Below are 20,020 nucleotides of genomic sequence, written 5' to 3'. Positions count from 1 at the left end.
ATTGTCCTCCAGTTTAGGACCCTTGCAAAAAGGAAACTCTGACGTCTAAATCAAACCTGACACAGCTAAGTCTTGGTGTTCTACTGCACATCCAGGGTATTTTCTAACACCCAGGGGATGACTGATTCCAAAAATAAGGTTCTTTCAAAGCTTGACCCAAGTTTTACAAAATCAAGTTTACTCGCAAATCACAAAACCACCAAGTGCTACCCAATCCATCAAATTCAGAATGATTGTTACTTTTTGATGAGTTAAATTCTTTTCTCAACACTCTTATTGAGGTACCAGTTATAGTACTTTATAGTACTGTTACTGATCGTTTCAGGGATGCATCGTCCAACACCAGACCTCACACCGGAACACCTGCTTTTCAGTTACATTTTTAACCTCATCCCCGTCTTCATGCTTTAGAGATGAAAAGCAGTCAAAAGATTCCATCAAGAAATTGGCTTGCTTCCTGACAACATCCAGAGGAGAAAAAGAAGCCTTGTTCCTTCACCCTGTCCAAGTCACCAGCAAGAAAGTCTAGGCCTTTAGAATGGACATCCCCTTCTAAGCACCCTGTTCCTGGGGGAGCTCATGGTGCCCCGCAATCTGCATTCTCTTTCACTGCCATGAGCAATAAACACCAATAGGTTCAAGGACCATGATGTTCCTGATGGTGTCTGGCTAAAGGACATGAACACTGGGGTCTAGTAATGGCTTAGCGGCCAAAGGCCCTGCCTTATAAAAGTGAGGAGGACTAGAGTTCTATCCAAGTGCCACCGACTCCAGATATGGTCCCCATAGCTCTGCTCTGTAACCCCCTGCATTGCAGCATAGTACGAGATTCTCCAGAAAGCACCCTAACTCCAACTGTACAGGTCACCGGGGTATGGGCCCTGAGGAGCACTACGGTCAGAAGAGGAGTAAATCCCACAACTCAATAGTGCCACCAAATGTATGTGTGACTCCTTGTCACAACAGCAAAGAGAGGGGAAGATAGGGCATAGTCAAATAAAATAAAATAATTTTAAGTAGGTAATAGGCTAGAGCGATAGCACAGTGGTAGGGCGTTTGCCTTACAAGCGGCCAACATGGCCGACCCGAGTTCGATTCCTCCACCCCTCTCGGAGAGCCCGGCAAGCTACCGAGAGTATCTCGCCCGCACGGCAGAGCCTGGCAAGCTCCCCGTGATGTATTCAATATGCCAAACACAGTAACAATAAGTCTCATGATGGAGACGTTACTGGGCCCGCTCGAGCAAATCGATGAACAATGGGAAGACTGTGACCTAAGTAAGTAATGATCAAGGACATGGAAAATCCTATGGCTCTGTGCAATAAGCTCGAGAGTTCGTTCCCTCTCCATTCTTCCAATAAGCAGTACTGAGCATCTCCTTGGGCCAATACTTTTACAAAATGCTTGCACCAGGGCAATGAACCAAGTGCAAAGGGTGGAAAAAATCTTGTGGGAGGAGACAAAGCAAAAAAAATTTTTTTTGCTCTGTCTCCTCCAAAAAGATCTTTGCAGCTAGTAGAAACACAATGGAGAAAAGAAGGAAGGTGCTGAAGAAGAAGAGAGAGAGAAGCAGAGATGAGAAGAAATCAGATGTGAGGAAATAGCTCTCATGGGGAAATAGTTCAGGGTTCAAGACACACACCTGGCAGTGCAAGGACCGGGACCCCCGTGGGGGACCCCCCAAACACCACCAGAATGGCAGCCTGTGGCAGTGCTGGGGTTGAGCAGTGTCACATCATCTGCCCAAGTACTGAGCCACAGGGCCTGGTAGACTTGGCTCTAGGGCCCAGAGTGATCCCAGCACCTGCTGAGCACAGGTTAGGAGTCGCTCCACACACAAAGGGAAACAAAAACAAAAAGAAGAAATTAGCCTGGAGACCAAGGCAAGAGCTTCCAAGCTGAGAGAGCGGCAAGTGTAAGAACAACAGTATGGAAGGACCATGCAAGGAGTGTGCCGAAAAATAAAAATTGGCCTCTGTGGCTAGGTCTCACTGGAATTGGCGGTGGCGGGGTCAGATGGGTGGTGCAGACTTATAAAGAGTTGGACTGTCATTCAGTGCAGGCCATTTGAGGAGATGATGAAGGAAAAGCTCCTCGTGGAGTGGTAGGCACGTGTCCTATAAATGTCAGTCCTCTCCCCAAAGTGAGTGAAAGAAGAAATCCAGTGTCTCCTTTTCCCTTTTAGGAATGATTTTTATTTTATGGACAATAGTTAATTGCCTTCAAATGTTTCCAAAAACATTGTGTCAAAATATACTCATGAATGCTTGTCTTCTTTATGGTGGGTCCCTTTGGGCACTGTTCTCCCGACCAGTTAAATCATCCTGTGTAACCATTGTTTTCATTGCTCCAACAAGAGCAGTGGTGTGAAGGCAAGAGGCACGGTGTGGGACTGAAATTGAGCTGACAAGGAAAAGAAAACCAGAGGCAGAGATTGAACAAGTCTCAATCAATGATCTTGGGTTTTTCTTCCAGAAAGGTCTCTCCTGCATAGCACTGGATAGCCCAAGTTGTTGTTGTTGTTGTTGTTGTTGTTATTGTTGTTGTTGTTGTTGTTGTTGTTGTTGTTCTTCTTCTTCTTCTTCTTCTTCTTCTTCTTCTTCTTCTTCTTCTCCTCCTCCTCCTCCTCCTCCTCCTCCTCCTCCTCCTCTTTCTCCTCCTTCTCCTCCTCCTCCTCCTCTTCCTCCTCCTCCTCTTTTTCTTCCCCTGTTTCCTTCCATCTTGGCCCATTAGTATCTCACTTACATCCCTAACACCTGACTGCTACACAGAGCTTCTAAGTCCAAGTTCACTTTGGTTCACATTACATTGGAGCACTATGGTTGGAAGGGGACCGGAGTTGTTGTGTTGTTGTTGTTGTTGTTGTTGTTGTTGTTGTTGTTGTTCTTCTTCTTCTTCTTCTTCTTCTTCTTCTTCTTCTTCTCCTTCTCTTTCTCCTTCTCCTTCTCCTTCTCCTTCTTCTTCTCCTTCTCCTTCTTCTTCTCCTTCTCCTTCTCCTTCTTCTTCTTCATTTTTTCTTTGCCCCTCCCTCTTTGTCCTATTGACCTGCTACCAGATGGCTGCCTCTGCTCTGAGTAGCAGCTCAACACACACAAGAGCAACTAAAGGGGGGAGGGGTCTTTGTCCTACTGTCCAGTTTGGAAGCCAGGAGACCTTCGGGGGGAGATTTCTCTCCTGTTTCATGGATATATATGACACATGCCCCTTCCTAATGTCCCCGCTGTGTGTATAAGTTGAGTGTCTGTCATTGCCTAGAGAATGTTGCGATTCATCCCGAAGTCAGGGAGGGGTGTGCAAAATAGATACCAAACTAAAACTGGGGCTTTGCCACCAAGATGCAGAGGGCAAGTCACCATTGCTTCATCTGAAGTTTTGATTGAGATTACAAATTCTCTTGAATTTGAATTCGAAGCTTCCTTGTGATTGGGCACCGAGACGGCTCACCTTGGCCAATGTAATGTGAGCCAAAGTGAACTTGGGCTTAGAAGCTCTGTGTAGCAATCAGGAATTAGGGATGTAAGTGAGATACTAATGGGCCAAGAGATAGGGGAAGAGAAGCAGCAGGACTGTGTAGCAATCAGGAATTAGGGATGTAAGTGAGATACTAATGGGCCAAGAGATAGGGGAAGAGAAGCAGCAGGAGCCGGGAAAGGTCTTCTGACTGCACTGGGGGAGGAGAAAAGATAAAAAGAGGAGGACTGGGCAGGAAGCAGCTGAGGTTGAATCAGCTCTGGGAAAGGGCTTGAGAAAATCAAATGCAGATTTCCTGCTCCTAGCTCTGCTTGGGCAGAAATGGCCATGGCTGAGCCTTAATACCTGCACTGAGGTGATGGTTGGGGATGTGGGGGACAACTGCATAGAGAGTGGGGGACTTCTGCTTGAGCACGAACAGCTGAGGGCTCTCCACCAATATCTCATCTCCCTGAAATTCACTCTTGAAGGAGATCTGAGCAAGCCCTACTGAGCTGCCCATAGGAGGAGGCTCTAGGTGGTAAATGCAAATCTCCTTTGCAAGGCCCAGAAAACCCACAGGGCGAAGCATATCCTTGTTGGGCCGGGACCCTGGAGCAAGCTGGCTTCACCCACACCACACTACAGCTGCCTACAGTAACTTTCGGGGAGGATAATGCGCAAAGGCCAATGAAATCAAAGACAAAGATATTGGGGTTGGAGCAATAGTACAGTGGGGAGGGTGTTTGTCTTGCACACGGCTGACTGAGGTTCGATTCCCAGTATCCCATATGGTCTCCTGAGCACTGCCAGGAGTAACTCCTGAGTGCAGAGCCAGGAGTAACCCCTGAGCATCACTAGGTGTAATGACCCCCCCCCCCAAAAAAAGAGGCAAAGATGTTAATACATTTGGAGTCGGAGTGATAGTGCAGTGGGTAGGGCATTTGCCTTGCATGTGGCAGACCCAGATTCCAGCCCCAGCACTTCATAGGGTCCTGCAAGCCTGCCAGGAGTAATCCCTGAGCACAGAGCCAGGAGTAAGCCCTGAGCACAAGGTATGGCACCAAAAAAGCAAAGTGTGTGTGCATGCATGTACACACACACACACACACACACACACACACACACACACATTTAACACAACTGAATCTGTGCTTAAGCACCAAGATCTTGTCCCATAACAAGTAACAGACCACTCAGGATGTGGCTGACCTCAAACACAGCTACCACCTGTGCTGGCCACAGGAGACATTTGCAAATGCCTTGTGTAAAACTTAGCACAGCCTTTTCCTGTGGTGATTTTAATCACTTTACATTTTTGGGTGTGCCCTCTTTTGCTGTCCAGAGTGTTTCTTCAAAGTATTCCCTTCTTGATTAATCTTGCTAGAGATTTCTCCATTTTATCAGACTTTCCAGTAATCACTTTTAATTTTTCTACTATTTTTTTAAATTTTGTGTTCAATTACACTCATTTCTATTTATCCTTATTATTTTCTGCTTGTCTTCATGGTTTACTTTTTTGTAATGTCTTATTGCATCTTCCTCAGACAACTCAGTTAGTTTGTCTTAAGTTCCTTCTTCTCAATATTGCTTATGCTGTATTGCAAGTTTTGAGATTTAATGTTTGCACTGTAGTGCAGCTGTAAATATTTTGTAACTGTCATTAATTATTAATCCATGACTCATTGGGAACATTTTTGTTTTCAATTCAATTTATGTGTGTGTGTGTGTGTGTTTTTGGGTTTGTGGGGGACACAATGAGAAGCACTTAAGGGCTATTCTCAGTTCTGTCCTCAAGGGACCATGTAATGAAAAGGATTAAATCTGGGCTTCTCACATGCAAAACATGTAACTCCGTCCACGGAGAATCTCTCTGGCCCCTTGATTTTTTAAAAAATGGATTACAATTTTTACTACTTTAATTTGCCTTAGAGAGTGAGTCCTATAAAATTGATGGCCTGAAATATATTGAGACTGACCCTATCATCCTCCTCATTTGTTATCTGAACGTTCCAAAAACACTTGCTTACAATTTATGCTCTATAGAAGACACTTTTGGAGGGATCAGTGCCAGAGATTGAATCTCCAGTTCTCACTTATAAAGCATGCATTAAGCCTTTTAAGTTCTCCCTGACTCCTATAAAAGACACTTTTTAGCAGACAAGACTAACTACATATACGTCCTCATGATTAAACTGTGACCTCTTTAAGAACAGATACAGGCTGAGACCCATGGACAGTAGACACAAGGGCCAAGAATATTGCTCCATAGTTGGAAGCCTGCCTCATGAGCTGGGGGAGAAGGCAGCTGGAATAGATCACTAAGTCAATGATGGTTGAAGGAGATGTGTGCTGAAAGTAGATAAAGGACCAAACGTGATAGCCTCTCAGTATCTATATTGCAAACCATAATGCCCAAAAGGAGAGAGAGAGAGAGAGAGAGAGAGAGAGAGAGAGAGAGAGAGAGAGAGAGAGAGAGAGAGCATGCAGAAAATTGTCTGCCATGGAGGCAGGGGGAGGGTTGGAAAGGGGGGTGGATAATACTATAAGTGTTGGGGAATGTGCACTGGTGGAGGGTTAGGTGTTCAGCTATTGTATGACTGAAACTCAAACATGAAAGTTTTGTAACTGTATCTCACAGTGATTCAATTAAAAAAAAAAGACACAGTGTCTAATATAGATACAGACGTAGTGCCTACAATTGTGTTTTCTTACTATAACAAGTGAAATGTCCTTATGAGTAAACTAAAGGGATGAGGAGGAGAGAAATAGCTTATAAAAACATAAAGTTCGCATAACATAAATGTACCACAATAAACATTCAGTGACATTTAGAAGTTACAATGTAGTATACCTACCCCCACTAACTGGTTCCCAAACATTTCAGCACCCCAAAAGAAAAGCTAGCATACCTGTTGTTACTCCCAGCTCCTCATCATTCCAGCCTCTACTCTCTCTCTCTCTCTAGCCTATTCTGGATAGTTCATAAAAATAGAGATTTTATTACATTGCAAATATTGGAAAATTCCATAATATTTTACATCATCAAAGATTTTCCTTGTTTCATGCACTCATAGACTTAGTGAATAAATAGGTTGAAATGAGATCTAGAATAAAAGATTTTATCCAAAGCTTAGAGTTATTTACCAAAAAGAAAAGCTGTAGAGAAGGCAAGTTGACAAACTATTTCACAATGCCTAGTTAGCACAGCTATAAAGTTAATAAAGTTCTTTACACTGAGGCAAACTACTCAGAAAATACCTTTATTTCCTTCAGGGAGCTTTGAGCATCTCCTGGGCCATATGAACAAATATTCTGGGCATAAAAGGTATTTCTTGGCCTAACAGGAATGAACTAGCCTGTCCTGATCAATTTAAGAAAGTGCATGCTAGGATTCTATCTACGAGCAGAACGCAACTTGCCTAGAGACTTTGGTTACATATTTTCACATGAAATTTTTGAAGATTTAAATTACCTTGAATAATCTTCAATGACAGATTCTTTTTGTGTTATATATTCATTGACAAATTTAGCATTCAGCCACAACTATTAATTGCCCATGGGTCTTTCTTTCAATCACACTTTATACATCACATTTATATGTGTGTGGGGGGGGGGGGGTGACGGGTGGGTGTGAGTGTGTTGTGTGGGAGGGTTTGGGGCCACATCTGGTAGTACTCTAGGTCTATTGTTTCTATGTTTTTCATATTGAAATCCATGTTTTTCTGAAAAGTCTTTTTCTTTAAAATAAATTTCTCTCCTCTTTGCAATTTTTTTTTTTTGGAGTGAAACCAAATGAACTGTTTTTCCCCTTCTTGAGTACAACGTATTTGAGAGCCGAAATAACATATTTCTAGATACTGTTAGACTGGTAGGGCTGGAGAGATAGTACATCAGTAGGGCGTTTGCCTTGCATGCCACCGACTCGGCCAACCCGGGTTCGATTCCTCCGCCCCTCTCGGAGAGCCCAGCAAGGTACCGAGAGTATCTTGCCCGCATGGCAGAGCCTGGAAAGCTATCCTTGATGTATTCGATATACCAAATACAGTAACAACGAGTCTCACAATGGAGACATTACTGGTGCCCACTTGAGCAAATCGATGAACAGTGGGAGGACAGTGACAGTGACAGTTAGATTGGTATACTGAAGTGACCTAAAAGAGGAGGGAAGGTCTAGATAATCAAGACCTTTGGCTGCTCTCTCATTTACATATGTATGTGCACTTAATCACTTAATCACTTAACTTCCCCTTAGTGTTGGTTTGCTCGAGTGGGCGCCAGTAACGTCTCCATTCATCCTTGTCGTGTGCCAGTGTAGCCCAATGGCATCTGTTCGCTCTGGGAACATGAAGAGCCTCAAACCGATCGTTCATGATCTTGATGAAGAAGTCTGACCATCTGGAGGTGGGCGGCCACGCAGTCTTTTGACATCCCGTGGGATCCAGTCGGTAACAGCTCTAGTCCAGCGGTTGTCTTTAAATCTCATTACGTGACCAGCCCATCTGATTTTTGACACCTTGGCAAATGAGACAGCATCCCTGATTCGTGATCGTCGATGGATGTCGGAACTCCGGATTCTTTCTCTCATTTGAGTGAAACGTGATATTCCAAGCATAGCTCTTTCTATTCTTCTTTGGGAGACCTGAATAGCGTTCTCATCCTGTTTGCATAGGGCCCAGGTCTCTGAGGCATATGTTAATGCAGGAAGAACAGTGGAATCAAAGAGATGTGCCTGGAGCCAGAGATTCTTCGTCCTCTTAGCTATTTCTTCGACGTTCTTGAAGGTGTTCCAAGCCGCTCTCTTCCTCCTGTGCAGCTCGGGTGCCAGGTCATTTGTCATGTTGACTTCTCGACCTAGGTACACATAGCTGTTGCATTCGGAGATGGTCATTCCGTTGAGAGCGAATGGGGCATCAGGAACGAGGTTGTTACTCATAAACATTGTCTTCGTAAGATTCAGCTGTAGTCCTACCTTTCCACACTCACGGTTAAAGTCGGCCAGCATTTGTGCCGCTTGGCTGATGTTTGGTGTTATTAAAACAATGTCATCAGCAAAGCGGAGATGGTGTAGTTGCCGACCATCTATCTTCACTCCCATTCCTTCCCATTCCAGTTGTCACATGATGTTCTCGAGGGTGGCACTGAAGAGTTTTGGTGAAATGGTATCACCCTGCCGAACCCCTCTCTTGACATCAATGATTACTTCTTTGTAGAATGGTGAGATCCTGGTAGTGAATCCGCAATACAGCTCACAGAGGATCTTGATATATTGGGCTTGAATGCCCTGATTGGCTAGGGCTTCAATGACCGCTTCCGTCTCAACAGAATCAAAGGCCTTCTTTAAATCAATGAACGTTAAACAGAGAGGCATCTTGAACTCCCGAGAAACCTCAATGAGCTTGGTTATTGTGTGGATATGGTCGATGGTGCTGAATCCTTTGCGGAACCCGGCTTGCTCGCATGGTTGTCCTTCATCTAGTGTTCTGCCAATCCTATTAGGATGACTTGAGTGAACAACTTGTAGATGACAGACAATAGGCAGATCGGGTGATAGTTGCCAATGTCATGGATGTCTCCCTTCTTGAACAGTAGTACGGTCCTGCTGGTTTTCCACTGGGACGGAACCTTGCATTCAGACAGGTAGCGAGTGAAGAGCCGAGCCAGTGTATTGATGAGTACTGACGGCAGGTTCTTCAGGTGTTCAGGTCTGACCTTGTCTGGGCCGGGTGCTGTTCATTTCTTTACTGACGAAATGGCGTGTTGGATTTCAGAAGGGAGAACGTTGGGAACGATATATCCATCCTGTGGAATTTGGTATGTCAGCAAGTGGACATGGCTATCGAAGAGATTTGAGTAGAAGTTATGGATAATCTTCTCCATTGCCGTTCTGGAGGATGTGATGGATCCATCAGGACGTCGGAGGGCAGTCATCTTGGTCTTGTAGTTGGCGAAGGACAGGCGGGCATTACGAATACTTTTCCCGGCTTCTGCCACATCTACCAGCACTTCTGCTCTTCTCTCTTTGAGGTCTTCCTTGATCGCATCTCTGCACTGCTTTGCGAGCTCGGATGTTAGCTTGCGGTTGCCTGAGGCATGCGGCAAACGACGCTGGCGAATTAGCTGAAGAGTTTTCGAAGACAGGCATTTTTTTGTGGCTATCTCTCTCTTGGCGTTCCTCGCACATTCATGGAGGTGCTGAACCAGTCGATCTTATTCCTCGTCAATGTTGTCAACAATGGCATCTTCCATGTTGCCGCAATAGTACCAAAGAGTTCCCAGTTGGTGGTCGTTCTGGGAGTTCCCTTTTTGAACTTTGCAGCCCTTTCTCCCCGCTCTGTGAAGTAGAATTTTGCACGAAGGAGATGGTGGTCCGATCCCGTTCGGAATTTTGGGACAACAGCGACATCGGTCAGGCAAAACCGTCGATTGAATATGATGTGGTCTATTTCGTTGTGGAATCGTCCACTGGGAGACTCCCATGTTCAACGTTTAGATTCTGCCTTCTGGAACTGTGAGTTACTATGAATGGTCTTGGTCGACATGATGAACTCAGCCTCTCACCCTGTTCGTTCCATTCTAGGCCATGGGTCCCGATGTGAAGTTCTTCAGCTGATCTTCTCAGTCCTATCTTGGCATTAAAATCATGTGCAATATGCATGTGCAATCTGGATTATATGTCCCACAATCCTTCATTACATAGGGCATAACAAACCACATGACTGAAAGAGCAAAGGGGACTGAGATATTGTGACACATATAAACCCCAACCACTGTGTATGGATTGTCGCTGCTGCTGGTACTATTATTGCTCCTGCTGATTCTGTTAAGGGATTGACCACAGAGACGTGCTTACCCCTTCTGACATATCACAAATAAAGAGCCATCCACAGAAACCTGAAGCTACTCAGATCTGCAACAACACTAAAAACATGTTTTTGATAATTACATCATCTCCAAGCACACGAGCACGTCACAGAGATCAGTCAAACATCCATTCCTGAACCTCAATAATTCAGCCCAAACAGCAAAACTGCCAATATTATGTCTAGGTTTAGTCCCCAATTGTTCTATTACGTGGCCTCGTTGCCATGACTAACTAAACAACATACATGAATGGTTAAGATTAAATTGCCTGGAAAAAAAAAAGGAGGAAACCTTGCAAGGTGAAAAGGAGACATTTAATCATTAGCTAAAGTGCACATGATTTGCTCTCCTGTGTCTGGACTTAAGGGGATTTCTAAAGGATTTAGTGATTTCCAAATTCAGACTTAGCAGAGAAAACATGTCAGGTCTCAGACACTGTTTACGAACATTGTTTTCTGTTTTTAAACACCTCAACAAACTTTTTTTTTAATTATTGGATTACTACATTGTTTCTTCTCTTGAAGATTTCAGATGTCATATCTGAAACTTCTTAAACTGAGATGTGTTCTAAATTCCAATTTCTTTCAGGCTGCATCTATCCACCTTGCTCCCAGCTTTGCCCACAGACATTTTCTAATTTTCTAACTCCACTAGGAAGCACACGTGTCCCAATGATGCTCTCCAGGATTCCACACAAATTCCATTTTCTCAATCAATGTCTTAGTGATAACCCTGGTAAAGACTCATACTATGTTATCATGTTAAGTGAAATGAGTCAGAAAGAGAGGGACAGACATAGAAAGATTGCACTCATTTGTGGAATATAAAGTAATATAATGAAAGACTAACTCCCAAGGATAGTAGAGATAAGTACCAGGAAGATTGCTTCATGGCTTGGAAGCTGGCCTCACGTGCTGGAGGAAAAGGCAGCTGTAAAGGGTGTCTAGAGGGTCTGCTCGGGATGGGAGATGTGTGCTGAAAGTAGACTATAGACTGAACATGATGACCATTCAATATTTGCATTGCAGACCACAACACCCTAAAGGAGAGAGAGAGAGAGAGAGAGAGAGAGAGAGAGAGAGTAAAAGGGAATGTGCCTGCCACAGAGGAGAGGGGAAATGGGGGGAATGGGAGGGATACTGGGAACATTGGTGGTGGAGAATGGGCACTAGTGGAGGGATGGGTACTCGATCATTCTATGACTGAGATGTAAGCACGAAAGTTTGTAAGTCTGTAAGTACCTCATGGTGATTCATCAAAAAATAAAAAATTAAAAACAAAAAAGACTGATACTATGTTAAGATAGAACAGGGCAGGCAATGAAGATTTAGGATTTCAGCAGACAGGGGGTCAGTTCCCTGTGCTGACTAACTGAACAACATAAGCACCCCCTAACTAACCCTCTTAAACCTCTCCTGTGGACATAATCTTTTTGTTTTGTTATCTTTGGTTTGGTCTTTTTGTTTGTTTGGTTTCGTTTTGGTTTGGGGGCCACACCCAGCAATGTTCAGGCAATGCTCTTGTCTCTGTATACAGAGATCACTGCTTGTGAGTGCAGGGGACCATAGGGAGTGCTGAGAATCAAACCCAGGTCAGCCACATACAAGCCACTGTACTACCTTTGCAGCACCAGTTTATGAACACATTCTTAAAAGACAGGACATGGATTCAAGGCCAGATTACCCGAATCCAAATCCTAGCTCACCACTAAGTAGCCAGCTACCTAAGCATTAGTCTCTGGTCCCTCCCCTCCCCTCCTCCTCCTTTTCTTCCCATGTTCTCCGTTGGCTGAATGCTAGCAAGGTAGCAGAAGACAAACCTAATGGGGTATTTTCTTTTAGGTCATGTCCACAGCCATTGAGAAACTGCATTCCGAAAGCCCTGGCAATGACCAGAGAAAAAAAGGTTGGTGAGGGTTGGGGGCAGAGATCATATAATCCAGGTCAGAAGGTTTTCACAGGAATAACTGAATTCATATAGGCAAATCACTATGGTAGCTGGCACATAGAAATTTCCATAGAGGGATTTTAGTGGCACTACTAGTATTAAAGAGATGCTATCATTAACATAATCTAAGATTTGTCTACATGAATTAAATGAGATGATAAAGTGTTTCTCAGAGTAAGTCTTCAGTCAATGGTACCTATTATCTATATGCAGTTTCAGAAAATGAAGACTTTTCCCCACCAATTTATAGGGGAGGGAGGGGCGGGCCACCTCTGGCAGTGCTCAGGGGCTATTCCTGGTTCTGTACTTAGGAGTGACCCCTGGCAGTGCTCAGGGGACCATCTGGAGTGTCAGGAATTTGGAGCAACCTTGAGACAACGGCCGCCATGCAGGGCAAGTCTCTTATCTTCTGTCTTGTCTCTCTGGACCCAGAAATATATATTGTTTAGTAAGTGACTCTAAAATGCTGGTGGCGAATCCAGAAACTGAGACACAGGAAGCAAAGACCAATCCTTAAGCTCACAGAGAAACAAAGGTGTGAGGAGGGCATTGGTCCTGTGCCCACATTTACATAAGAGTCCATGGAGGCCAGAGAGGGGAATTAAGGAAGACTCCCTAAAAAGAAAAATACTTTGCTCTCTTAGTGCCAGAAACTGACTCCCCCTGTAATGCTGTGGAAAATTCTAGTTTTCCCCTCCTTTCTCTGTATATTGGGCTCAGAGATAATGCTGTGTCTAACGTAAGTATGGTCTGTTAGCTTTTATCAACACATAATCTATTTACTCATACTCTGTAGCACTGTAGCACTGTCCTCCTGTTGTTCATTGACTTGCTCAAGCAGGCACCAGTAACATCTCACAACAAATTGTGAGACTTGTTGTTACTGTGTTTGGCATATCAAATACGTCACGGGTAGCTTGCCAGACTTTTTTGTGTGGGCAAGATACTCTCGGTAGCTTGCCGGGCTCTCTGAGAGGGGTGAAGGAATCGAACCCGGTTTGGCCAGGTTGGCACGTGAAAGGCGCCCTACCTGCTGTGCTATCTCTCCAGACCTACGAAAGGAGAAGGAGGAGGAGGAGGAGGAGGAGGAGGAGGAGGAAGAAGGAGAAGGAGGAGGAGGAGGAGGAGGAGGAGAAGGAGGAGGAGGAGGAGGAGGAGGAGAAGGAGAAGGAGAAAGAAGAAGGAGAAGGAGGAGGAGGAGGAGGAGGAGAAGGAGGAGGAGGAGGAGGAGGAGAAGGAGAAGGAGAAAGAAGAAGGAGAAGGAGGAGGAGAGGAGGAGGAAGAGGAGGAGGAAGAAGAAGAAGAAGAAGAAGAAGAAGAAGAAGAAGAAGAAGAAGAAGAAGAAGAAGAAGAAGAAGAAGAAGAAGAAGAAGAAGAAGAAGAAGAAGAAGAAGGCTGGAGAGATGGTACAGGGCTTTAAGGCCTTTTGCTTTGCTTGTGCCACTACGTGGCTCCTAGATCCCAAAGCTTGTGTGGTCCAAAACAAAGAGGAAAAATGGTTTTAATGTGGTGAGAAGGCAATAAAAGGTGGGTTTGAGATGTCAGGGTGGGGGAGGTGGGCATGTTAATGACATAGCCCTTCCTGTGGCATGTTCTGTTGTTCTATTTAACAGGCATCACAACGTCCCTTTAATTGAAGATGACACCTTTAAAATAAAATTCTCCCCAGTGATAATTTCAGCCTGCCACTCTGCCAGATGGAGGACCAGCCGAGCCTGGGGGATAGTATGTGAAATTGATGTTCTCTCTATTGTCATTTCGGTCCCGGTTATTTTTAGATTTTCTAACTGGAAAGGAAAGATGATGCTCCCTTTTAAATATTAAAAGTACACAGATTGCTTTGTCACAATAAAACTACATTGGTTAGGAATCGGGGAGAAGCATTTTTTTCTGAATTGGTTAGGAGCACTTTTGAGCATCCGAGGACCAGCTGCTTAGCATTGGTTCTTAAATGGGACTCCTCTGTTTGAATCCAAGTGAGGGTATGTGCGCAGCTCTCTGTGCTAAAAGGTTATGGTGCATAAAACGTCCATTAGAGACGCCATCTAATGCTAGAAACCATAGTAGCTGAAATTTAAAGGTCATGAAACTTTTTCAGAAAAAAAATGAGTGTACAGCCTGACCACAATCAAAGGTTTTCTATGTGTGGATCTTTATCTGTGGAAAAGATTTCATCAACAAGCAAAGGGCAAGGGAGATCTAGGTGGATAGAACCGACTGTCTGAACCCTGGTGAAAACACCCCTCCAGCAGGTCAGGAATCTTGCTTTAATAAAAGAATATCAATAGTTGGTGGAGGAGGGGTTAGAGAGATAGTACAGTGGGTAGGGCACTTGTCTTACACAAAGCCAACCAGGGTTAGATCTCCAGCATCCGATACAGCTCCCCAAACCCCACCAGGAGTGATCCCTGAGTGAAGTCAGGAGTTAGCCCTGAGCACCGTGTGGTGTTTCTCCCTTTGGTGGGAGAACAGGGTGTGGGAGTGAGGCCCCACCACCCCAAAAACTTAGATGACAAGAGCTAAACCATCTACTCTGAGCAGAGAAGACACCCTGATGGAGAAAACTCCGGGCCTTCCGGGAAGGAAGCCTCAGAAAAATACTCATCATTTTAAGGTTCAAGAGTTCCCTGCAAGGAACTCCAATCCAGAGATACAAGTGAGTACAGCAGGTTCATTGGGTTGCTCACAATCTGGGAAGACAGCGGACTGGTTGACCCCGGCTGCTTCCTCACAGGCTGGGTTTGGAGTTAAGAAGGCTGCAGAGGAGGTAGGCAGATACGCGAAAGCAGAAAGAGGGTGGGTTGTGAAGAAGAAAGGGGACCTACCCTGGGAGGGCTCACCTGCCAACATGGTTCCATGGGGATGCTGGGGCCCCTGGCCTGATCTTTGTCAAGCACAAGGTACCTGCAGTGCAGGGTTGGCTGTGGGGGTTTCCATCAGTTGTTTTTTTCCCCTAGCTTCCATGATTAACTCCCCATTTCACAGAACACAACCGTTCACAGACATCTTTCTTCAGCATCCAGGGAAAGGCAGAGTCTGAAGACATGTGAGGAACACTGGCTGTGCTCGCTCCCAATGCTGCCACCACAGGCTCACTCTGTCCCAACACACCTCAGTGATCCACTGTTCTATTTACCACGCTTTTGATCCTCCCCAGTCCACCAAAAAGTGCATCTCACTTTTTACCCAGAGAGAGCATCCAAGCTCCTGTCTCTTCCCTGTCAAGGATATCAAAGCTAAGCTCTGTCACCCCAAGCCCCAGCTTTCCCCCACCTTTGGGCTTTCATTGTCTTTTTTTTAAAAATTTTTTATTAGTGAATCACCGTGGAGTACAGTTACAAACTTACAAACTTTTGTGCTTGCCTTTCAGTCATGCAATGGTCGAGTACTCATTCCTCCACCAGTGCCCATTTTCCACCACCAATGGTCCCAGCATCCCTCCCACCACCCCTGCCCCATCCCCTCCACCCCACCCCGCCTCTATGGCAGAAAGTAGACTATAGACCGAACATGATAGCCACTTGATACCTCTACTGCAAACCACAACACCCAAAAGGAGAAAGAGAACAAAAGGGAAAGCCCCAGCTTTTTACCATTGGACCCTACTTCCTTTGCAACTCTATGTCCACTTAGTTCTCCAGCTAACCGTGTGGTCTGGGCTGTGACCAGCCCACCTTTGCTCTCACCAATGCTCTTGTCCACTAGCCCTTTCTTCCTTTTCCTCTATCCTATATCCAGTTTCACACTCTATCCCCAAGGCTGATTCAAAGTCAGGGAGCCTTCTTTCTTTTCCAGAAGAAAATGATTCTTTCTCCCTCTTCACCATAGGTATATTTCTTTTCACAATGTGTCCTTATGTCCTGCTTCCTTCCCTCCTCTTCGTCCTCCCCACCCCCTATCCCCAATGCAAATGCGACAGGGTCTGTACAAATTCCCCATAGTCCAGGTTTGATTGGACTTTACATCCCCAGAGATCAGCCAAACGTGCCATAAGCTCTCCCTAAACCGGAGCTGTTATTTTCTTGATGGATTCTGAGCAAACATCCACTGAGTCATGGTGTCGGTATAAAGAGAACTTGAAGGAGTCAATCAACTGGATCAGAGATTGTTCACTGCAATTTTGTGCAAGGAAAATCAAGCAGCATTTCTGGGCTGTCTCTCTCCATCTCTCCAGTACTTGCTTTTGGGATGTACAATCAGTAAGGGGGGGGGGGGGGGATAGTAATTGGAAGAAATTATACCTTTGGCGTCCCATTTCCCTGGGAAACATACAGTCCTGATATTTGAGTTTCTTTTTTGTCATCCAGGGAGTTCTTGACTGCTAGAGACCGTGACCTAGATTTCCCTGCACAAATAATTGGAAGTAATTCCTACCTTTTGGCACAGAATGGACATCTCAGCCTTGATAGTTTGCCAGGGATATGCATGCAACTTATCAGGCTTCCGCAGTTAGAATTGGGGAGGGGGTGTTCAGATCCCCACAGTGCTGGGAAATGTTTCCTTGAATTCACTGGGAAAGAATAACACTCCATAGGAGAAGACAGATGGCAGCAACGGTAGGAAACGGGCATTTCAAACCTGCAGCCTGTCTTCTCTCTCTTATTACTGTGTTGGACTGTTGGGCTAACCACATCATGGGGTCATGTCATACAAAAGAGATAAGGTTTTTTTCATGCTTGAAGAGGAGAGTACAGAAGTTAAGGCGCTGGCCTTATATGTGGCTCACCCCAGTTAGATTCCCAACACCACTCAAAAAAAAAAAAAAGGAAACTTGGGGCTGGAGCAATAGCACAGCGGGTAGGGCATTTACCTTGCACGCAGCCAACGCGGGTTCAATTCCCAGCATCCCATATGATCCCCCGAGCACCGCCAGAGTGCAGAGCCAGGAGTAACCTCTGTGTGTCGCTGGGTGTGACCCAAAAAGAAAAAAAAATATGAAACTCAAAAAAAAATTTTAAGTGAAATGGGGACAGTCATCTATGGAAAGTACCCATATGCACCTTTTATGCAAGAGACCACTTGCCAATTAATACTTCAGTTTACCTCATGTTAGCTCCCCAACCCCACCCCAAAGAGCATCGCACTTTCACTCTTGGTGGGGGTGGGGTGCATCAATTTTCACCTCTTCTCTGGTTTTAGGAATGTGAACATTCTCCTAACTGAAAGAAGTTAATTCTATTTGTTTTTCTCTCCAATGATTTCTAACTTCTCCCCCACAGTTTATGGTCTGTCTTCTGTCTTCCCATTACTCCTCTGTTCACTCATCATGAGTATTTGTTCAGTGTAATTCCTGGACCACCAACCTCTTGGTTTCTGTAAGGTCATGCATGAGACAAGTAATAGCTCACCTCTCCATCATTCCATTAGGTATTCCTTCTTACTGTTAACTTATCCTAATTGACAAAATATATGGTGTGCAGGAGTAAACTGCTCAAGTTTATGTCTGCATTTCTTTCCCCTCTTGTTATAAAAACTTTCTTCTGGGTAACTTTCCATCTTCCCATTCAGTGTAGTCCTGATGAAACTGAGAAGCATGAAAGCTAACCCCTGGGAAAGACTTGGTTAAATCTCCATTTAACCAACTTGGGGTGTGTGGTGGTGGGGGGGGGGACACATAGAGATAGTGCATGAAGCAAGGCTTTTGCCATGACTTTGCTTCAATCCCAATACCCCATGTGGTCCCTGAGCATCACCGCGAGTGTTGGCTCAGTCAGCACAGAGCCAGGAAGAAAACCTAGGTACTGCTGTGCTTCTTCCCTCCACCCCGCCCCCAAAACCAACCAAACAAACACAAAATAATTTTTTAACACATAAATAAAAAAATAGAAAGAGTGAACTAAAGGGCTGGAGTCCAACCTTGGACAATACAGTTCTTTCCCAGGAGTTTAAATCTTGAGCAGAGTGACACAGGGAGAAATGAACTTGGAGCTGAGTCATCCTCATGACCACTTAAATGCCCAACAGTGCCTGCCATGGAATCCCCAGAGCTTCCTTGGTTACTTTTATCTTGAGATCTGCTGTCAGATAAAAGAGTTAGGGCAATTCAGCAAGAACCAAGTTCAAGATAAAGATGATTCGCATATAAGAGAATACTTGTGGCTTAAAATAGCCCATTTCATTTCAAATACTTAACCATCATTTGTCCACGTATGACAGATTCTTCCTTTGATTCTGTAATGCTAGTATTTTTCACTTTTAAGGATTCTATAATGTTTAACACATTCCAGTTTTTAAGTTAATCTGACTTGATTGCTAACTGTAACCAAAGGAACATAACCCATAGAGATCAGTAAACACAAAAACCAGCTAAAAGCAATTTAGAGCTGAACTCATAATTAAAGTCTGAAAATTCTTCTGTGCTTGGGCCACTGAGAATGTACATTGTTTTTCTTTACTTGTCCTACTCCCAAAAAACCAGTACAAGTAAGATGACATATTGGCTGAAGTCCTATTCTGAAGTGCTTATATTTACAAACTGGTTTGAGGAACAGGGATGTAGTTCAGTGCTTTGAATGTTTGAGGCCCTGAGTGTGTGTGTGTGTGTGTGTGTGTGTGTGTGTGTGTGTGTGTGTACACGCACATACCTCAGAGGACTAGCCCATAAGAAACTTAACTGTACCTGGCCCCTCCATCCTTCATGAGTAACTATCATGACCACCCTGATATTCCCCAGCATACAATTTACCCTTCTTGAAAAGAGACTTTTCATATATAACCTGCGTGCAAGCAAGATAGTTTATCAGGATGTAAATCCATGGACTTCCAATCTGCTGGCTTGTTGCGAATCGAGCTCTTCGTCAAAACATCATCTTGCCTCTCAATTGATTGCCCCCCTAGAGTGGCAGCATAATGAAACCTTTGAAGTCACAAATATATTAATACTTGCTGAGAAACAGATCTACAAGTACAAATCTAAATCTGCAATTCTAGTTATCAAAGTCTTAATATGCATTCCCATGCAATTTGACTTCTTAAAGTGGTCATTTCTGAAGTGAAATAGTCTGCGGGCTGATAAAATTCAAATTGGCGTCTCCGAGAACATTTTTTGAGAGGGTTCGGCTTCTGTATAGAAGAGGTAATACATATATAATTTCAAAGATCTCTTGAATTATGTTTGATTTGTTGTGTTGTTGTTGTTGTTGTTGCTCATGGATTTACCTGGCTCTGCAATTAGCAATCACCCTTGGTGGGTGCTTAGGGGGCCATATGAGATACCTGGGATTGAACCCTGGTCAGCCTTGTCCACTGCACTATCACTCTGGCCCTGGGCTTTTTTTTGTTGATGTTCTTTGGAAAATATAATGTAGTTAAAACTATGGAGGAAATTTACAAAATTGGGCACAGAGGCTCACCTGGAATTATATACATCCTTACTCGATGTGATTCTTCTACTTCATGGAGTTCCTCTGTCTCTCTTCTCTTCTTGCACACCTCTCTCTCATACTTCCAAACTAAAGCTATTTTTATTACACGCACACACACACACACACACACACACACACACACACACACACCACATGCGCATGTGCACAGGATAAAAAAAAAAGATGAATATGCAGAGGTTTTTAGCTAGCCGTGGAGATTAAAATAAAATATCCCTTGCTGACTATAAAGTGCCCTAGAGTTCCAGCTTATCTACCTTCCGGCTTCCACGCAGAAACAACCTGTGAAGACCAGAGTCAGATGTCACCTACCCACCAACCCCACAAAAAAAAAATCACAGCATAGGTTTCAGTCTCTTAATTTGCATTTCCTCAAA

At 44.4% G+C, this 20,020-nt stretch overlaps 1 non-coding gene across 1 annotated transcript; it reads right to left on the bottom strand.

Moving 5' to 3' along the window:
- Positions 1 to 12,086: 12,086 nt before the first annotated feature.
- Positions 12,087 to 12,208, bottom strand: LOC130029324 (small nucleolar RNA SNORA32). The gene has a single exon (XR_008793311.1). It is a non-coding gene; the product is annotated as a small nucleolar RNA SNORA32 (small nucleolar RNA).
- Positions 12,209 to 20,020: the final 7,812 nt, after the last annotated feature.

The sequence above is a fragment of the Sorex fumeus genome, unplaced genomic scaffold, assembly GCF_029834395.1.
Source record: "Sorex fumeus unplaced genomic scaffold, SorFum_2.1 ptg000003l, whole genome shotgun sequence".
Lineage (NCBI taxonomy): Eukaryota > Metazoa > Chordata > Mammalia > Eulipotyphla > Soricidae > Sorex > Sorex fumeus.
The sequence above is the reverse complement of the archived record's forward strand: the minus strand, read 5'-3'. Positions and strand labels throughout refer to the sequence as shown.